Below are 21,453 nucleotides of genomic sequence, written 5' to 3'. Positions count from 1 at the left end.
AATAGGGATTTTCACAATATCTTCTAATTCACAATCAAAATAAAATGCAAAAGCAACAGAAAACTGAAACTCGGTGGGGAGTATTTACAGCAATTTTAACATCCCCACCCAAGTGACACAAGAATGAGCTAATCACTAGCCTTCTGAAATAAGACCTTTTTGCTCTGTGCCCTATTTACAGGAAATACATTACAGATATTTTAATGTCCTTTCCAGTTTCAGCTTTGACACCAGAGATTGCTTTTCCTTTAGTAATCTGACAATCCTTCAATGGCACAGGCCTTATCCTAGAAGGCATCACATGCAAAGCGTGCAAACGGAAAAGCCTCCAGAGATGCTCAACTTAAAGAAAGAAATGTGAGCCTAAATCACTTACAGAAAAAAGGCACTAAATGTAGTCAGCTAAATTTCTGCTTTTTAAAAAAAATCATTAGTATTTTAAAGCAGCGTTAGAAGCAGTGCTGAAGGGCTCCTGGGGAACAGAGGATCTTGGATAAAGCAAGTATTTGCTGTAATTTGATTCTGAGGAGATGGAATTGTCTGTAATATATTTATAATACAAAGACTTCACATGTCACAGATTTTTGACCTGATCATCTTGGCATATGGGCATGCAACTCGTCTCAACAAGCTCTTCTTTAACTGATAACAGAATGAAAACAAACGAATTTGCATAAGAATGTATTCCAAACAAAGATTACTTAATTAAGAAAACTCCTGTTATTTTCCTAATGCAGGAAACAAATTTAAACTGAGGAACAGGAGGCAAGACTTTCATATCCATGTAATTTTAACACATTAAAGAACCTTCCTGGAATATTCATGCCAAATTTTAAGCATGAGACTTGCAGAAAAACATACAAAGATAATTACTTTTCATTAGAAAATATTATTTTTTATAAATATCTTTTAATCTGTACAACTCTTTTTCCTCATGCATTGCTGCTGCTTTCATTATGCACTATCTTTAGATTACATTAAATATCCTGTATGTTCAGCTGTAAGAAGACAACATTCTTCTGTCTTTTGGAAAAAAGGCCATGCTGCTTTTAGTTCCCCCCAGTGTTTAAGGGCTACCAACCTCTCTGGCAAAGTCAAGGTGAAGAACATAACTTAAAAATCCATTTCTGTTGACAGCATCTACATTCTTTCTGAGAGGAAAAATATTCCATACACTGATGGGGTGAATAAGAAACAGAAAAAAAAACCCAAAACTCAAACCAAGTTTATTATTAAAATTAGGACTGAGTCAAACTAATACAGTCTAATCAACCAGCAAGAATGAAAGAAAAATTAGCAAAGACCCTTTGCAACTCAAGACAACAGCTTTCTACTTTCACATCAATGTTATGGTCAGAAAGAAAAAAAATACCCAGTGGTTGCAACCCCAGCCCTTCAGTTGCTTGTGCAACCCAGACAAACCCAAGATTAAGATTGCAAAGATGCAGATTTCCCCTCTGCTGTCAACACTTTTATATTTGTGTTGGTTGTCTTGACTCCTTGATCTCCAAGGAATCATCCCAAAGATCACAGGCAGATACAGAACTAGAAGAGCAAAGAATATTTAAGTAGCAGAATTACTCAGTGGGAACATGCAGGTGTTTGTCTGCAAATACATTAAGATTCTGATGTTTTATTTTCAAGTTCTTTTCTAGCCTAAACAGGTTACATTTAAAAACAAGCCTTAAACCAGCATGCTATTTCAACTGAATTGATTATTCAGCTCATTAAATGATCAACCATTTAAAGTTTCACTTTTGGCACTTGCTAAAAGTAAGCACAGCAAAACCAGATCATTTTGTACTGCACTTGTTTGGGGGGATTTTTTGCAGTATCTACTTCCTGAGGAGAGAGGTGCTGATTGATCTTGAGCCACCAAGGCAAAAAGCAAAACTCAGCTTGCATTATATCAAGCAGGCACTTCTCCCTTGAAAGCCATGTTAGAACTTCTCTGAGAATGGAAATTGGCAGAGGAATATTCTCTACTTCTCAGCGCAAAGCCCATCTGGTGTGTGTAATATACCACAGCAATGTCATTCTTCATGTTCTACCAAAACTCTTGATGACACACTCCTGAATTCAAGAGCAAATAGGCTTTGGCACCAGAATACTCACTTGCAAACTGATTTCTGATAAGCAGTGTGATTTCTGTAACATAAACTTCCTCTCTAATATTTGGAACTTAATAAAGAAAGAAGGAAAAACAATGGATCACTTTGGAAATTATCCTAGCTCTGTGCAAGTGTCTCTTCCTACAGATGAAATATGGTTCTTTTCAGTATAGTCTGGTCTGACCTTATTGCACATCCTTTCCTGTTGGCATAAAGGGTTACTGGGTCACACCGCACATTTCAGCCCATTCTCACCACCACCAAGACTGCAGATGAATCTCAGATGCAGATGACTCTGCCAAGAAGACACAAGAGAGTTCAGCGTCACAGTCATTTAATTACAGACCTGTCGAGGTTTTACGTGCAGTAGATTTAATGTCCAGTTAAGTGAAAGGAAGTCTTCCAGCTGAAGTGGAAACTCAAGCAAGACCTGTATCAGCCTAATGAATGACATTACACACCTATAAAATTTGGACAGATGTAATCAGCAAGAATTTTTGTTTCCTCTTTGAGTCAGTTCCGTCACTAAAAATAACCCTGAAAGACTGTTTCCTAAATTAATTCTTCAGAAGATTCATCACAATAGATGACTCGTTCACCTGCCAAAACCAGCTCCATGCAAACCAGAGGCAAACAGCAAGAGTGCAGTAGCACCTTGGAGTAACTCCTAAGCTGGGAAATCAGGACAAAGTAGTCTTGGAAACCTGTCATAGCATCTTAGAAATAATATTATTTTGTTTAGAATCCCAAACTTCTTCAAGTAATTGTAACAATTTGGGTGTTACTTACTCCCCTGCTCTCATGCAATCACCCAGACTAGACTCAGCCAGCTGGAAATTAAGGAATGAAGCTTTATATTTACAGCTTAGCACAATATACAAGCAGATATTTACAATATATACAGCTACATACAGAAATATGCAAGTTAAAAGTGATACAGAAACACAACACCCTTCCAAGGAACCAGGAGGGGCTCCCAACCGCCCGTCCACCCTCTTTTCACCCCTCTACCTTATCCCAGACTTCGCCTCATGTGCAAGGTGAGTCCGGAGGATCGGCCAGGGAGGTTAGAAAGCATAAGGATTAGTTACACAAAAAGCAGCTGTGTCGGAGAGCCACTGCATTATCTATGTTTGTGTTCTTGTTTTTATACATCTCAGCAAGCCTGTGAGTGAAGTAGACATCACCACTGTTTCCTTTTCACAGCCTATAATCTAACTCTTGTCACCAAAATATTCCAGCTAGGCTCAAACAAGCACAGTAATACAACTTACTGCCTCAATTCCTACTTATAACACTCAACCAGCAGATCCTTCTAGAACATTTTGTAAGGTCCATCTGGCAAAATCTGGCATTAAAAAAAAAAAAAAGATTAAATTACAATAGTTTATCTGACTGCTTTGCAAAGATTAGATTTCAGATGGAATTCTATTTTCTGTTACATCAAATATTCCACATCTAAACCCTTTCATATTCTGAAGTGGAAAAAAAGCCAGAAGACAGTCACAAGCTTCCACAACTCATTTCTGGGAAAAGAAAAAAGAACTTTTTGCTTTTTTAATTGCAGTGTAACATTTTGTTCTAGAGATATATATGTATCTATATATATATTTAATACAAGATTATACCAGCAAAAATCAGAATTGGGAAGCTGCTTCAGAGCCAAACATTTTATGCTAAAAAAGATACTTTATTTTTCCCCCTCTAGAAGCAAAAGTTCCCTATCACTCCAGGTTTGGGTTTTTTTTCCATTATAACTTCAAGTTTTTGATCACACAACATTTTCCTAAGGGAAAAACAGTCCTTTAGTCTTTTTTAAGTGCAGACAGGCTTCCATGCCAGTGGAATATCTGTTGGTGTTACTGCTGAAGAAAAAGAAGTATTCCTTTCTCTATTGAATGTAAACTTATTTGTTGGCTTTCTAGGCAAAGTACTCCAGAATTCAGGAAAATAATTTCCACACAAATGGCAGCAGTGGAACGGATACAGCCTGGAAATTACACCTTAAATTACACTTTGGATGCACATATTTTAAAGATGATCACAGCATCACCAAGGTTGGAAGAGACCTCATAGATCTTCAAGTCCAACCCTTTACCACAGAGCTCAAGGCTAGACCATGGCACCAAGTGCCACGTCCAATCCTGCCTTGAACAGCTCCAGGGACAGCGACTCCACCACCTCCCCGGGCAGCCCATTCCAGTGTCCAATGACTCTCTCAGTGAAGAACTTTCTCCTCACCCCAAGCCTAAATTTCTGCCCCGGCGTAGCTTGAGGCTGTGTCCTCTTGTTCTGGTGCTGGCCACCTGAGAGAAGAGAGCAGCCTCCTCCTGGCCACAACCACCCTTCAGGTATTAACTCACCACAGTATTTCCTTGCATCTGTAACTCAGTGCATTAGGTAAGGAGCTCTGGCCATTTGCAAAATGGTTTTTTTTAAGCTTTGCCCTAAATCACATCAGAGGCTACAGACAAAACTAGGTAACATGGCTATTTTTCAAGTATTTCCATCAAAACCCCAGGCCAACAACCATTTTGCAGCTTTGGTAAAAATAAAAAAGCAACCAAAAACCATGCACCCGCAGAATAAAACCCAAGAACATTATACTGCTCAGCAGTTTATGATGGTGTGGGTTGGGTGTTTTGGTTTGTTTTTTTCCCCCAGAACATTTTGTCAAAGAATTTGGCATACCACTATATTTAAAATAAACTTGAAAAAAATAAATCAAACAAACAACAACGACAACATAAAAAAAGGCAGCCAACCACAAAAAACTAACACTGTTTTTGTTGAGAGATTATTTTAGTTTTCACAGAGCTGGGGAAAGATCTGAGTGTATGAAGTATTTTCAGAGCAAGCCATCATATGGTACTTCTGCCCAGAACTCTTCTGGAAACTCCTGTCCTGGAAAAATCTTTTCCACACAGAAGAGAGTTCTCTCTGCTGCCCATATCGATTGTCAGAGCAGATAAACTCTCTGCTGCTGGATTTCCAAGCAGACTCTTGTTTTCATGACCAGAAGGCACCAGCAGTGCACAGCTGAAGACTCCCAAGGATCTGCTGGCTCTGTGTGTGATCCCGAAGGATCCCAGCGGGTGCCAAGCAGCAGCAAAGCCACAGGAGTGAGCAGCTTGGGGAATGGCTTTTTGAGACAGCTACCTCTGCCTGAGAAAACGGCCAAGCACCCCATCTTCTACAGGCTTTTATCCTCACTTTACACAGCTGCAGCCTTCAAAAGCTCCAAACCAAGACCCTCATCACATGGCTGCAGCCTTCAAAAGCTCCAAACCAAGACCCTCATCATACTCAGCTACACATAAAGAAAGAAAACGATGATGAGGCATTAGGAGAGTTTAAACCTGGTTAAACCCCCTGAGCCCATGCCCGCAATGATGCCTTCAAGAAACTCAGAACCTTCCTGCTCCCTGAAGCCTCTTTGTTCCCATCACTCCTGTTGTGGCTTTCAAAGATAGCCAACAGAAATTAAACTCTCAAATGAAATTGGAGAAAAAATATAGAGTTATATTTGGAGAGAGAAACAGAGAAAGTCATTACAAAGCAATTACCACATCCCTGGCAAATTCCCTTGGATTTTTTTTTCCCCTAACCCAAAAACTAAATCTAATACTCCCCAGTGCTCCAGTCCCATCCCCCCCCCAGTGCCTCCACCATCCAAGATGCCTAAACAAGCCTCTGGAGTCCCCAAAACAGACCTGCTGCCCACATGTCCTTCCCGATAAAGTGGCTCCTGCCAGACACGGGGCAGGAGGAGGAGGAAAGGAGGATGAGATGACCTTATTGTGAGTCTATAAAGAGATAGCAGAGTTATGGGATTGAATAACAATCTTCTAGTCCCCAGAAGGTTTTTTTAACTCTATAGTCTCAACCTGGGACAACTCCTCCCTGCTTTTCTCTTTCATACACAACCCAGCAGCCGCCAGGGCAATGTCCCTTCACCTGGCGTGTCCACAGACACACTACCTACCACAGTGCAACACAAAACCTAAGTAAGGGTTAATCAGAATTTCTGTTCACAGCCACTTTCCCTTCACAGTGCTAAGGATTTTTGGAATTGCTGAAGCTGCATTTCACAGCCTAGTTTCTCTCTGATCAACCTTTCTCCTCTTGCAGGGAATTTGTCCAATAGTGTTGTCAGAGTATCACCACAGGGTAAATCTGAGCTGTCACTCTTAGTCTTGGTTTTAGATCTCAGTGAGACACAACCAATGGGACACTCACTCACAGCACACACCAGACATTTTACCTTAATTTGTACCAGGGATCTAGTTTTTAACAACCTTATAGTTTGAAAGCTCCCTTTGTGCCGAGATCCTTCACGTGGAAGGAAAGCTTCTCTCTGTATGCAAGAGGCCAGGTTTGTGTTGTTTGTGCGGCACTTGTGCCTGCATTTTAATGCTTTATAAGCCCTGCTATGAAATGTCTGTTCATCTGTAATGCATGTGCTTCTTCCCCCCAGCTTCTTGGAAACCACACCAACTCATCTGCAGCAATGAAGAGTCTGAATTCCTCACCCCCCCCACATCCTTAATACAGCTTTACAAGCTCCCACCTCACATTTCTTCAATCCTGTGAGAGGGTGCCAGTCTCTGCAATAACAATGTGCAAGCTTTGGATTTTCTGTGACCTTCAACAACTTCCTAAAAGCTCTAAGCAGCACAGATTGCTCAGCCAAGTAAATACCAGTATAAAACTAACTTTTATTAAAACACTCCTTCTTACAATACTTCTGTTTGCAACCTATCCTAAACGCCCTGCCGTAATTTCCAACATCTAGATTGCAGCATGTAAAAGGCTTGAAGGATCTGGCAGGTAGAGATTTAGGAAAACCACAACAAAGGTGGAAAAGAGAACCCTAGTCTGGAGTTAATCTTCTCACAGCCAGGCCCTTCTGCTCAACTCACTCTCCTACATAATGTTTGGGGTGATCATACAACGGCCACTGTTTCCAGGTCAGCGCTGCCCTCTCCCAGGGCAGAGACTTTTCCATTACCAGATCCATACAAAATATGGCAAACGTTCAGCAGCTCCTTTCACCTCCTTGCCTTACTGAGGTGATAGTTAAACATCTCTTTTAGCTCAGTGTTTCCCACTACAGCTTTCCATTACTAAAGAATCTCAAACTCTGAAGGTGCTCCCTCATTTCTCATCTTGCTCTTCAACCTCCAAGAGAAGGGAAAAACTCTTGGCACTCTCTACATTTGGCAGCTTGAGGAACTCTTTGGAAACATCTTCTTTCACAGAAATATGTTATTTCCAACCAACTCATTCTTATTGTTCATTAATATACAACCAGGGTTTTTTTTATTGCAAAATAACAGCAAGAAGTAGTTCTTTTGCACATTTCATTCTTGCGCTATTTTTTGCCCGGCTTGAATGTACACACACAATAAATAAGCTATAATTTGGGCTCTAAAACAGCTGTCATCTCCCATGAAAACTTGCTGCTCACAAGCAATGTTTGTTGCACATTCAATCCTGTAAAGACAGAACACCCGTAATTACGTTATTGTTATTAAGACATTCATACCAGATACCATATGGACTTTAAAGTGGCTTTGAGTGCAAGTTTTTAATAAACACATCACTGACACATTCTTGCAAGAAAAATCCATGCTGCAAGCTGCACACTGTTGGTAATATATATAGCTTACTCTGGGTGGGTTTTTTTTACACTGTACATACTCAGAATAACAATGCAACTCACGACTTCCATTGATATCTCACTTTCAAAGGCTCTCCAGACTCACTGCACATCATGTTTTTAATACAACAGTGACTGCGTGCCAGAATTCAATGCTCCTGCAAATATGCCAACTGGTAGATACTTTGAAAATGAGCTGCTCACCAGGAATTTATGCCAGGGTAAATCAATGGCACATTCAGCTGGATGTTCTAGCTCTACAAAATGAATTATATGCTACATACAGTTCTCTTGTACGTGTCTCTTTTTTTTTACATCTTTATCAAGGGAAGCTGAAAAGGCTAGAAACAAAGTTCGAGAAGGCTGTCAATCACCCAGCCAAGGATTAGCAGAACAGGAAGCAATTTTTTACTACCTGCATATTAAGTAGACTCATTAGAATAAATTCTGCACTGTCTAAACCATTTCACCCCTTCTCAAGACACACTACTTGCTTTTGATTGTTGCTCCACACCCATGGAGCAGCTGCACATGCAGTCAACCAAGAGCTGAGAGCTTGGGGTGTCACTGGCAAAATGAAGTAATTTTAATAGCAAAAGTTAATTGGTGGCAGATAATTTGGAAGGGAGCAAAATTGAACTTTTGGCTGCTCAAACACAAATCTGCTCCTTTCTACCTGTGGCTGGTACAGACAGGAGACAGAACCACAGACTAGGAGGTGGATCATACACTGCTCTTCTGCACATGGGATTGGGAAAATGGGAGGCTTGGGGAGTTGGAAAATGGCTGGAGCACATGCTCACACACAGAGGCAAATACTGTGCACTACCCAAGGACCTTGGCAAATATTGAGGGCCACTAGGGACAGCCAACATGGGTAGCAGCAAGCGGTGCCACAGCACGGATCCAGCTGATTTTCAGTTCTACCTCCCATGGCCAGCATCCTCCCCTGCTGGGAAGGGAAGCAGAGATGCAGAGAAAATGATGCTGGGAAGGTGCAATGGGAGTAGTGAGATCACCAGACAGGGTAAAGCCTCTCCCTTAGATTTTTTCCAAAATAAACTGCAGTAGAGTATCCAGACCCCTGCAGACTGTAAGTTCTTATCCTTTTTAATTTTTTCTTTAATGATTCTCATTCATGACATACAGTTCATTTCATCTGGGGAAAAAAAAAACAAACACAAGAGTCTGCCAAGCTGCAGATTTCACCAATACACACTGCTCTTACTGCAAAATCTGATAAGCCTGAGGGTTGTCCGCACTTACAGTCAATACTCACCAAACAGCAGGTAAATTTAGAAGTAATTGAAGCTCATGGAGTTGCAATTGTGATAGGAGAGAGGGTAGACTTCTCCACAGAGCTAAACATTAATTTGCAGAAGTTTCAGTGACCTGATTGTGTCCCATTTATAAACCCTTCTTATTCACTATCCTTTCATTCCCCTCAGACATTCAATCAATTTTCCATTCACATCTCCCAAGTGCGACTGCCTTATGAATTGTGTGCATTTGTACCACGTGTTAATCATCTCCTCCTACAGAACCCTATTCCTTTATCTACTACAACCTCAGAGGTACATGTCTAATTTCACCTGACTTCACTAGTCAGAGATAGTATATAGTATTCATTTTAGTATGGATTATGCACAGTGCCTTAGGTACTTATGCCATGGGCATCTTATAAGTGTAAACTTGATTGATTGGTCACAGGACTGTTTTGGATAGCTGTAAAATGGATTTGGCCCTCAGCCACGGTTTGCTCAGCATAGATATACTGTAGGACAGAGATAACTTAACACTTCAAGAATTCATAATGAATATGCTAAGAAGTATTACAAACCCATATTTGTACGGTCAGTACTGTACATGCATTTCTAAACATTTCTCAATAGTAATGCATACTATAACATGAATTCTGGTTGGATATTTATCAGCAAAGAAGTCTTATGAAAATGTGTTTTCAATAACTGGTGTGAAGTCAGCCCACTCTCTGCTGATTAGATACAGTTGCATCTCAGAAGCAGCCCTATTCAGCATAGTAGGAAGCAATCACTGGCTGTATGGAGGCTCATGCTTTATGCTGAACAACTAAATGCAAGATCAAGAAGACCACATTAATTGCCATCTTCAACTTGAATGGCAGAAAGGAAAACAAAATTTTACTCAGCATCTTCACCTGGATTCTCTTTACAGGACTTTTTCAAGTGCTGTTTGAAAAGGTCCACTTTGTAGGATTAACTCACTGTAGTAATGCTGCTCTGTCAAAGCACAAAAGCACCAATACCCTCAGAAGCTGTGGGGTTTATATACAGCATGCAAACCTAATATTAAGATTGTTCCTTATGTACAAAACAGTCTCTTCATACCATTTTATGCTTCCCTTTCAGGTTACTAAAAAAACCCACTACTGACTTGAATGTTGTGCTAGTTTGAAGCAGGGTAGAATGTTTTGGTGAGAAGAACTAGATCGTAGGCTGTGAAAGGAAAACAATGGTGATGTCTGCTTCCCTCAGAGTCTGGCTGAAGAAGAAAGTAAGCATTAGATAACACTCTCGACATTTTGTGGCACTCTGCTTTGGGCTTCTGGCTGAGCTGCATCTCCCTAACCTCACCTGCCACTCACCTTTGCTTCTTAACCTCTTGGCTGAACCTCTATTCTTCTTTAGGACTGGGGTAAGGTTGAGAGGGGCAGGGGGAAGGTGCAGGGGTGGTTGAGAGCCCCTCCTGGGGACTCAGGTTTCTGGGAGGGGAGCTGTGTTTCTGTATTACCTTTTACCTTGTATATTTCTGTCTATAACTGTATATACTATAAATATCTGCTTGTATCTTGTGCTAGCTGTAAATAAATAGCTTCATTTATATTCCCAGAGCCGGCTGAGACTAGTCTGGGTGACTTCCAAAGTGTGGGGGGACGGGGAATACCCAAACCATCACAAATGTTCAGTCCTAGCAGTTCTAAAGGAGTGCTCATGTAAACTGATACACCTCTTCTTGAAAACTAGTCTTTAGGGGTATTATTAGACTTGAGAGAAGAATTGGTAAATTCTCAAAGTGCTGAAGTCATCAGCATAACCACTGCACACACAAGATTATAGCAAGACAAACACTGTCTTTCCTACAGCCACAACTTTCTAGGACATATTCCATTTCTGCACTACTTTTAAATAATATTCAAAATCATAAATTTCAGTTTACAAGTGTAATGCTCTTGTTTTGATGTATTCTCTACTAACATCTGTAAATTGTGGCAACACTGCACCTATCAATTTCAAATATTTGGATTTTCTATATTTAAAATGCTACCCATTTGTGTTAATACTTTTTAAGCAAAGAAAGCAGGCTGATCTTGATTTATTGTAAAATTCTCTTGCAAAAGGGGTATATTACTAAGTATTGTGTAAAATATGTATGGTTTAGGTTCTTAAAAACATTTGAGATGGAATTTATTTTTAATCCTTATTCTTTGAATAATTCCTTCTGTATCAATTTGAGCATACAACTTCCTTTATTCCTAGTATAAAACAAAATCAGACAATTTGGACAATACTAATGAGACTTATATGACATTTATAAAAGAAAATTACATTAAATAATTTATCTCACTGTCTTGGTTTTGGCTGAATGTTTTAGAATGCTCTTCAAAACTAGAGTTTTAACTTCATATCCATGGTAAAGACTGAAGCGATATGAAAATGAGCAGCATTATTTTTCTTTCTCTGATGTTTAATGAATCTGTGTGCTTTAATTCAAGAATTGTGCTGTATCTAAGTTCCCATCAAATCCTAAAATATTTACACAGCAGTGAGAAAGGCAATGAGAAGAGAGAAAGGCAGGTTACCACAGCAGAAGAGCTATCTCACCTTCCTCAGTCACCCATTGCAGAAACAAGCCTAGAAACACCAACACACCCCTTTAAACAGAAGAAGGCTGCATTTTAACAAACATATCATGAGCAGGCAGGACACATTTGGTGTTACAAAGACATAAAGAATTTGGTAACAGGAGCACAAACCCTATGAGGAGAGGCTGAGGGAGATGGGATTGTTTAGCCTGGAGAAGAGGAGGCTCAGGGCTGACCTCATGGATGTCTACAACCACCTGAAGGGAGGTTGTAGCCAGGTGGGAGTTGGTCTCTTCTCCCCAACAACCAGCAATGGAACAAGGGGGCACAGTCTCAAGTTGTGCTGGGGGAAGTATAGGCTGGATGTTAGGAAGAAGTTCTTCACAGAGAGAGTGATTTGCCATTGGAATGGGCTGCCTAGGGAGGTGGTGGAGTCACTGTCCCTGGAGGTGTTCAAGAAAAGACTGGATGAGGCACTTAGTGCCATGGTCTAGTTGACTGCATAGGGCTGGGTGAAAGGTTGAACTGGATCATCTTGGAGGTCTCTTCCAACCTGGTTGATTCTATGATTCTATGAGGAGTATGTATTTCAAAGGAGAACTAGTTATGCATTTTGAAGTGTCTTCTCTTTACAGAAGGAGTAAGAGTCCTATCACAAGCATCATGAACAGCATGAAACTCACAGGGCTGTAAACTTTTTACATCTGTCCAAGCCAGATACAGGCACCTCTTCCCAAATTTTGAGCTAAGCTAGACTGGACTTTTGAATCTTATCTGCAGAAAAAAAATACATGGAATTTCCCTGTTGTAATAAAGGCCAAAATATTTTCCAGTGTCCCTAAAAAAGCTCTACGGGACACTATGAAAGAAGCACTACTAAGGAAAAGCAGCTCTCTTCCTCTTCATGACAGTCCTTGCAAATACCCTTGCAAACTGATTCACCAAAACACCAAAGCATATGTTCACCTTTAAGAACACATACATTCATGACTGACGTCAATGAAATGAGGTCCCTGCTTAACGGTTTGCTGGATCGAGTCCTAGCCCATAGTTGGTTACCCACAGGCGGCTCTTCATCTTTTGCTGATCATTTGTGTGTTAGCGAGGCCTCGAAAGACAACATGAGAAAACAAAGATATAGACACTGAGACAAGACAGACCATTATGACAGTTCACCAAATCATCAGAACGTGGCTTACTAACCACAGACAATGGTATCATAAAAACAGGGTTTGGGGAACAATAAGACCATTTTATAGAGATCGCATTGTTAATTAGCACCTAAACACAAATTAACACAATCCAGTAGCTACCCGAGCTCAGGCTACCACTCAACTTTAATTTCATGCCTTTCACTTGCAGAGCTTTTATGACCATCCTCTAAAAAATTCCTTTAAGAGAATGCAGTAAATTATTAAGGTCAGAAGGCATATTCTCCTCTTGTCAACTGAGAACATCCTTTAGTGGCCTCACCATGTCAGTTCTCGAACAATTAAACAAGCATCATTTATACAGTCTTTTGTATCAGGGTGTGGGACAATGAAATGCTTCCAGAAAATTATACACGTTTGTATTATCTACCTCAAGGGAAAGCCAACGAGACATAAGCCATCATAGGTCTATGTCACTTATAAAATGAAACATGGCACTTGATAAAGCAAAGAATATCACCTAAGTAGCATGCTTCCCAAGTAAGTCCTAGCTCTCAAAGCATCAAAGACAATCACCTTTTCCTCCTGTCATCCAGAGTGCTCATGACTTACACATTACCATACTCAGAGAGACACTACTGAAATTGAAAGAAAAACCCCAACACTGCAATCTTTTGGCTTCTGCACTCCACAAAAATCCAATCAGAGGAGCACAAGAACGTTAACTTCCTTACTTGTGAAACTAATATTAATACAATATATCAAGAAAAATTTCAAATCAGACATATCCTTCCACTCAATTCCCCAATGAAGTAATCATTGATAGCTTGGGGTCTACTAAGTTTCAAATGGTTAAGTCAAGCCTTCTGAAACTACGTGTGCTTATTAACACAACAATCCAGTCTTTATCTACATATTTAAAAGTGTATAAAGTTCAGTCTTTATTAAAGCAGAATTAGGGTGAGGTTTTTTTCTCTCATCCATATCAGTTTGGCTTCTTCAGGTGATTTTAAATCTAGTGGAAGAAGAATGCTTAAGAATTGACATGACAAACTGGTGCACGGTCCTCTGGGTAGGACGCATCACACAGATTAACAATGTACAAATGCCAAAGAAGTCTGCTTGTCCAAAAAGCATCACCTGATAATGGTTTTGAGTTCTTCACTGGAAAATCACAAGAGATGAATGTAGGGAAGGAAGGCTTTGAAGAAAAGAGCATGGCTTGGCAGATCAGCAGTGCAGTAGCAGCAGGTGATGGAGCAGCAGAGCTCATCACAGTGAGCAGCAGCAAGAACGCTAGCTAGGAGAAGTGGTCACAGTGCACAGACTTGCATAGCCATGTACATGCTGCAGCTGCCAGGGCACTTCCATCTGCAGCTCTGAAGAGCTGTAGCATCCGGAGGCATTCTGAACAAAAGCTCTTCCCTACACATTCACTCAAGACACACACTAATGGTCTAAATATACACATCTCCTACTAACACGTACGGCTGCTGACAGATTGGAACTCAAGATGATGCAGCTCCTCAAACACCTCTCATCGTAAGTGTAGCCACCTGGCAAAACCAAGTGCTGGGGAAAAACAACATGGTTTGAGAGCTGAAGACCCACACCCTTCTGCCCAAAAAGTATACAGGTGGGAAAGAGAGAAACCATAATCTTAAACCTGCCACATTTTTCTTCCTTGGCCAAGCTGCTACTCCTGCCAGACACCTCTCTTTGTTACGCTCACAGCATGTATCTTAAAGGTCTCAAAATGTTTTTCCTCCTTTTGAGGATAAATCATCTGTGGATCTTAAAACACATGCTCCAATCGACCTGGTGTGGTTAAGCCCCATTGCCTGGAGCGAAGCTGCTGCAGTATCTCCTCACTCACCTCACAACTCACCTCAGCTCCTACATATATTTGTGTACCATCACTTTTGGTACAAGTCAGTCAGTCCAAGCTGGCTGCTCCAGCTTTGGCTGCACTTGCAATTCAGATTTCTCTCAAACTGGGGCTAAAACCTGTCAGCTTTGTGAGGAGCACAGTGGCAAATGCATCAAAGTGCTCATGGTCTTCCAATAACTTTCCTGCTATTTGCCCTAAAGGACATGCCTGCTCCAAAACTGTCATGATTAACTTGGGCAAGGGGGAGAGCTGAAGCCTACAGAAGCATTTCAGCAGAAAGAAACACGAGCCATGTCCCAAAATGCTCTCATGGAAGCACAGAAACAGCGTGCAAACAATAACAGGGGTGTAGCTCAGCTCCCAGCCCTGGGTTCCTCTGCCTCCAGCCTCAGTGCCCATGCCTGGTGCTTCTGGCAGTCCTCAGCAGGCAAATCCCTTCCTTGGCTGCAAGACAACAGTACCAACAGGGCTCTTTAGCCTACATTAGGAGCTGGTTTAGGATTTTAGTTCACCTTTACTAGTGAAGTTGATGGACTGAGAAGGACTTGCACAAAGCCATGGTCTCCAAGCCATGGCCTTTGCAGGGTGGAGGGAATTTTACTGACAAAATGGTTCCACCAGCCAAGCAAACTGTGCTTCAGGTAAGCATTGCTTACTGATGCTGTCTTCTCCTGGATGGTCAGAAATGGTTGGACTTGATGATCTTAGAGGTCTTTTCCTATCCTAATGATTCTATGCTATGTATTTTTATGACAGCATCTGAATACTGCAACCACTGTGACAGGTGAAGCCAACCCATTGTTCAAAAGCAATCAGCTAGGATGAAAAATACTTACATTGGAAGGTTGCTAGCTTATAATAAAACACAAATACAGTTACAGAAGAATCTTTCAAAGCAAGTAACTGAATACCAGAAGTGTAAGCAAAACAATCACCTAGGGAAGGAAAAAGAAAAAAGGAAAGAAAGAAAAGGTAGGAATGGAGGACATCAGGCACTCAGCCGCAGGGAGGATGCACAAGGATGCTTCTGCAGTTAAAGATTTTACAAACAACTGGTGGGACAAACAGTAACCCAGCTAATCCTTGGTACTGGCACACTGCCTATTTAGAGAGAGCAGCAGCTGGTGAATCTGACGTAAGTCTCTGCATCCGAAGCAGGAACTTACTGTAATGAAACCACAGCCCACATTGGAAAGAAGACTGTAAACTCGACAAAAAAAATCAGGATCTCAATACACTATGTGCTGCATTAAATTATTTCCATCCAAGTAAAATTAACCACATCATATTGCAATTGAGCTGATTCCAAAAAACCCAACTCAAAAACCCCCACACCACTCCAAAATCAAAACCACCACTTGGACTGAGTGTAGTATTTAAAAAAAATAGGGCAAGGATGAATCAATTACAAAACTCAAATATGTTTTGGTTTGAAAAGCAAAAATCTGAGACCTTAAGTGGCATAAAAACACCATTCCAGAAGCCTGAGGAGAGTCTGAGGGAGCTGGGGTTGTTTAGCCTGGAAAAGAGGAGGCTCAGGGGTGACCTCATTGCTGTCTACAACCACCTGAAGGGAGGTTGTAGCCAGGTGGGGGTTGGTCTTTTCTCCCAGACAACCAGCAATGGAACAAGGGGACACAGTCTCAAGTTGTGCTGGGGGAAGTACAGGCTGGATGTTAGGAGGAAATTCTTCACAGAGAGAGTGATTGGCATTGGAATGGGCTGCCCAGGGAGGTGGTGGAGTCACCATCCCTGAAGGTGTTTAAGAAAAGACTGGATGAGGCACTTAGTGCCATGGTCTAGTTGACTGGATAGGTTGGACCAACCTATCAACCAACCTGGTTGATTCTGTGATTCTGTAATTCTACTCAGACTGGAAGAAACAGACACATTAGTGAATCACCTAATTCAGGATCCAGTTACTCTTCCACCCCCATTAAAGTGCTGCAAGAATGTCAGTCCCTTTATCTTGGGTATCGTGAGAAAAGCACCTTCCCACAAAAACATTCGCACCTCCCTTTTCCCCTCTCCCCCCTCCTTTCCCGGGAAGAGAGCTAGCTTCACGCTGGGCTCTGAGCATCGATACCAACCTTCTGCATTCCCCTGACCAACTCGTTTCCAGGATTATTTTTTCTTTTCAGAGAATGGGGGCGGGGGGCAGGCTTTTAGGCACAGGGTACCTTTTAATCTTTCCCTTAATTGTATGTTATTAATTATCCACATAATGGCAGCAGCAGTCACACAACACCCTTGAATCTCATTTCAGGAATCCCAGTTGCTGCACCTGGAAAGGGTAATGGAAGGTACGCATTTCACAGGTAAAATCCTTGGCAGGTTTGTGGGTGAAGGGACAGGCAGAGAGACACACAACGGGGTGAAGAGGGTTGAATTTCATTTAGGGATGACAAAAAAAGGCAGCCATCAGGTCATTACGTCATTTCACGTGCTCCATAAGCAACTGTATGCATAAACATCAGAGTGCTGGTTGCATCGTCTCTCATTGACCTTTAATGTCAAATGTGCTCAGTTGAGGATGAAAATGTTTTCTTCTGTTTGTCTTTAACAGCCAGCCATGTAAAAATAGCTCTGGAGCTGAAAGTCAAGCTATGTTCTTTTCACATATCACCATAGAAATTGCTGGTGGAAAGCTCGATAGAAATTGCCACTGGAATCAGCAGATATGGGCTTTCAGTAAACTTTGGCAGTACTGTCCATTAAGAAAGGAGATGCTTTCCAGAGCAGAACTCTTGAAACTAGATTGTGCTTCTGGGACTGCGCTTGAAGCAAGAGAGCAGAGAGTAGCTGCACAAAATTAAGGGATGGAGTGGACTAAAACGATTCACATTTTTCCCCCTGACTATCAGATCTTTAATGCAGCTTAGGGTCTGTCATCCCCTCACCCCCATCCCCCACCGCTGGGTAGAGTTTGGTCACAAAGTGAATAGCTGTGCCCTGCTGTTTCCCTGCCAGGAGCTCCCTGCCTTCTCCCACGCCAGCACAAGCGCTGTAAATGTGGCTCCAAAAACACAAGAAGCGCTATGAACATTTTTGCTATTTTGGTCAGCCACTCTTGGTTCTTAACCCTTTGCTAATTATTACCCTCCTGTACCACAGGCTGTCCTGCACTTTTCAGGGATCTCAAACTCAAACTTGTGTCAGGGAACTTTTCTGAAACACCCAGCACAGCTCAATTCAAACTCCAGAATATCTTGATGCTGAGCCCAACTCTACTAAATGTTCCAGATCTTCCCAGATTTCTCCTGTGCAGCCAGAAGAACCAAGTTCAGCATTGAAACTAAATCTGTTCTGCTTTCTCAAGCTTAAAATCTTTCGTTTCCAGCATTTAATTCACAGCTTTTAATGTATAAGAAATAACAATGACCTGAAATAGCTTCTTCCTTGCTTTAACAGACCATATCACATTGAGCCAGGCTTCCCCAATATAATTTGCTATGGAATCATCATCACACAAAAGAGGAAATTTGCCGCAGGACAGCAATGGCAGAAGCAACTCCATGCTGTGTCCTGGGCAAAAAAGAGTTTCAGGAGGTCCAGCCCAGACACTTCTCCCCAACAAAATGTAAGCACATGCTCTGGTCTACAGAAAATGTATTCAGCTGCAAAAGGAGACAGTCTTCTTCCTTCCCCTGGAGAAACAGCAGTTGGATGCCTCCATTTAATTTCTGAAGGGTTGTACATATCACTGGCATCGGGCACCTCACGTTTTGACTTCAGGAAGCTACGACACCATCGCTGCACAACATCATAAATAATACGTTGAAAATTAACTTAGAAGGAAAATTATATCAATCAACTCAAAAATAGTTGCTTGGAAAGTCCCAAGACATGGGACCACTTGCCTCTTAGAACCACAGAATCATTTTGCTTGGAAAAGCCCTTTGAGATCATCAAGCTCAACCATTACCTAACTATCAAGTCTGGTGCTAAATCTCATCCCTCAGCACCACATCTCTGCCTCTTTGAAACACCTTCATGAACGGGGATTCAACCACCTTCCTGAGGAGTCAGTTCCAGTCTTTGAGAACCTTTTCAGTGAAAAACTGTCTTCTAGTATTCCAATCAAAACCTCTCCTTGGGAAACTTGAGGCCATTTCCTCTCGTCCTATTACTTATTACTAGGGAGAACAGGCTGTTCCCCCACCTTGGTACAAGCTTCTGTCAGGGAGCTGTGGGGAGTGAGGTCTGCCCTCAGCTGCTCTTCACAAGACATGTTCTCCAGACTCTTCACCAGCTTTATTTCTCTTCTCTGGACACACTCCAACACCTCAGTGAAGGCCCCAAAAGTGAACCCAGTACCCAAGGTGTGTCCTCTTCAGTGCAGAGGGACAACAACTTCCCTGGCCCTGCTTAGTTCCAGACAGCTGACAGTCTTATTAACTTTGTCTCCCACCACTGGGGAAGTGGTGAGATATCAGCTATGAATTACAGTTAATAAAGTTGTTTAGCATGGATGAAATTATTTCATACTATATCCATCAGAGTAATCTTCCATAAAATATTTTTTTGCTTTTATATTCACTGGATTTTAGCATTTTTCACACAGACTTTGCTTCAATTATTGTAATGATTAACTCTACCATTTAAATAGTAATTTGAAACATTTCTGGCACTACGAGAAGAGAGGAGGTTTATGATGGTGTGATACAAATAGAACAAGATGCAAATAGGTCAATGAATCATAATAAATGCAATGAAAAGTTTTCATTATATTAGTCAAATAAATTTAGTCTTCTGTATAGATTGATACGAAGATGAATTAAAATAACATTTTGTATTGCCTCTCACAAGAGGATTGGAAACCAAGTTATGTTCCCAGACTGTAACAGAAGCTGAATGATGCTCTGGTGGCTGGACACACCAAGACATTTAAAAGCATTCTCTGTTCTGGAGTTGTGTGACTCAGGGAGGAGCAGAGTGCTAAATATCACTGTTGATGGTAACCGATAGCCTCCTTCTGTGGCTATTTTTCAGTCCAGTGATTTTTCTTCCAAGATGTCTGCTGGGCATGGTTTCCTGGAAGGCAGCAGAAGAGGTCTGGGATTTTATTTCTGCAGTGGGCTTTTAAGCCATGCATTTTCAAAACAGAATCTGGAGCTAAATCTTATTTTTTAATGAAAACCTCTGGGTGAGGGAAAGGGAAGTATGTTTGGGGTTCTGAAGGCGTTTAAGTGATTCTCCTACTTTTAAACATGTTTTAAGTCACCCTGTAAAACAAGAGCATGTCTCCAAGAACCCAAGGAGACAGAAAATGTTTAACACCAAAAATGCATTTCTGAAAGCATAGCAAAGAGATGGTGGCATTTTGGCAGAAACCCTGTGCTGCTCCTCCTCCTTCACAGGGCTTTCGCTGAGCCACACGCTGGTCCACAGGCTTCCTACAGCAGCAGGCATTTCCCAAGATCTCAGCTCAGCTGTGTGCCAGGCACAGAAAAGCAGAGGCTCCACACACCATCACATCCTTCAGACTCATCCTCCTTCTGACATGTCCCCTCCATCACCGCTGAGTCAGTCGGAGTCAAGCTGGGTGTCCAGCAGCACAAATTGTCTGCGCTGCTCTGGCTACCACACAGCTCGTGCCAAATGATGAGGATGGGAACGGCTTTAGCAGCAGGAGATAATTCACCAAGCTGGTTTGCTGCTCCTGAAGCTAATCTGTAATTTTACAGCATGTTATTTGATTTTTAGAGGAAGGGTTCTATTAAAATTAAAAAAAACTCCTCCAAACTCCAGCCTGGAAGAAGTTCATTCAGGAAAGGAAAATGTCAGACTCAAACACCCTGGGCAAATTTTTCCCTGGGAGCATATTAAAGTAGTTTATGAAATCAGTCCCAAAAATCTACACAGAAAGTAGTTTCTGACATTTCAAATGGTATTGTACTTCACCCCAATTTCACAGTTTTCCTCTTCTTATGGTGTAATGACCTAAATTTCAGAGCCTGCAGATGGGTTTCTTTCTGTTTTGTGTAGTACAAACACGTTTCTCCATAATAGGCCACTTAGGATCTCTATAGTGAGACTATTTCCAAAAGATCTGAAATTCGTTTATTAAAATAGGTTACGTCCCTGGTAGACTAAACGTTAACTTGAGAAGTCTAAACAGATGCTGTAGGAGAAATAAATTTTCCAAGGCACACAGTGAAATAGCAGCGCTGCTGTAACCAATTGATCCTGTGACATTACAGCGAGAAGATGCTGCAGCTAGGAAAAACGTCAGCTTCACTTCAGTCCCAGACAAGTTATAACAGCAGCAACACTGGCTCAGGGCATTTTTGAGGAATTAATAACTAGCCAGGGTTAATAGCCTGAGGCAAAGTCAAAGATTAAGCACTATGAGGATAAACACATACAGCAGCTTCAAATAATGTAGTTGACTTCAGTTTAATCATTTTGTTTCGCTTTCAAAAAAACTTATGATCTCCAGACAGAAAATATAATTCGTATCTGCAAAAGAATATATACATACACACCCCTCCAGGCGAGAGCTGAAGAGACAGAGAGAACCACTGCACAAAACAAACATTTCCCTTTAGCCAGAAGTGGAAGGTTTCCACTGCTTACAACTGAAACTAGCAAACAAAACTTCAGAAAAACAGGCAAATATTACCCCAAAAAACAGCCAAACAATACTAACGATGCTACAGAAGAGAAAAACAAACTTAGGTAATCCTGAAGTCCTCATTTTCCCCCAAGGAAAGAACTCTTCTACCACTTTTTCATCACCCAGAACAGTTCACAGACCTCAGTTAAGACTCCACACTGTCCATGCTCTCCTTTTG

General features: G+C 41.4%; 1 protein-coding gene across 6 annotated transcripts in view; it reads right to left on the bottom strand.

Annotated features, from left to right (window-relative positions):
- The window catches only part of MACROD2 (mono-ADP ribosylhydrolase 2), a 1,034,078-nt gene that overhangs the window by 856,862 nt on the left and 155,763 nt on the right, over positions 1 to 21,453 (bottom strand). The gene's annotated exons all lie outside the window — the stretch shown is intronic.

The sequence above is a fragment of the Pogoniulus pusillus genome, chromosome 7, assembly GCF_015220805.1.
Source record: "Pogoniulus pusillus isolate bPogPus1 chromosome 7, bPogPus1.pri, whole genome shotgun sequence".
In the NCBI taxonomy this organism is placed as follows: domain Eukaryota; kingdom Metazoa; phylum Chordata; class Aves; order Piciformes; family Lybiidae; genus Pogoniulus; species Pogoniulus pusillus.
The sequence above is the reverse complement of the archived record's forward strand: the minus strand, read 5'-3'. Positions and strand labels throughout refer to the sequence as shown.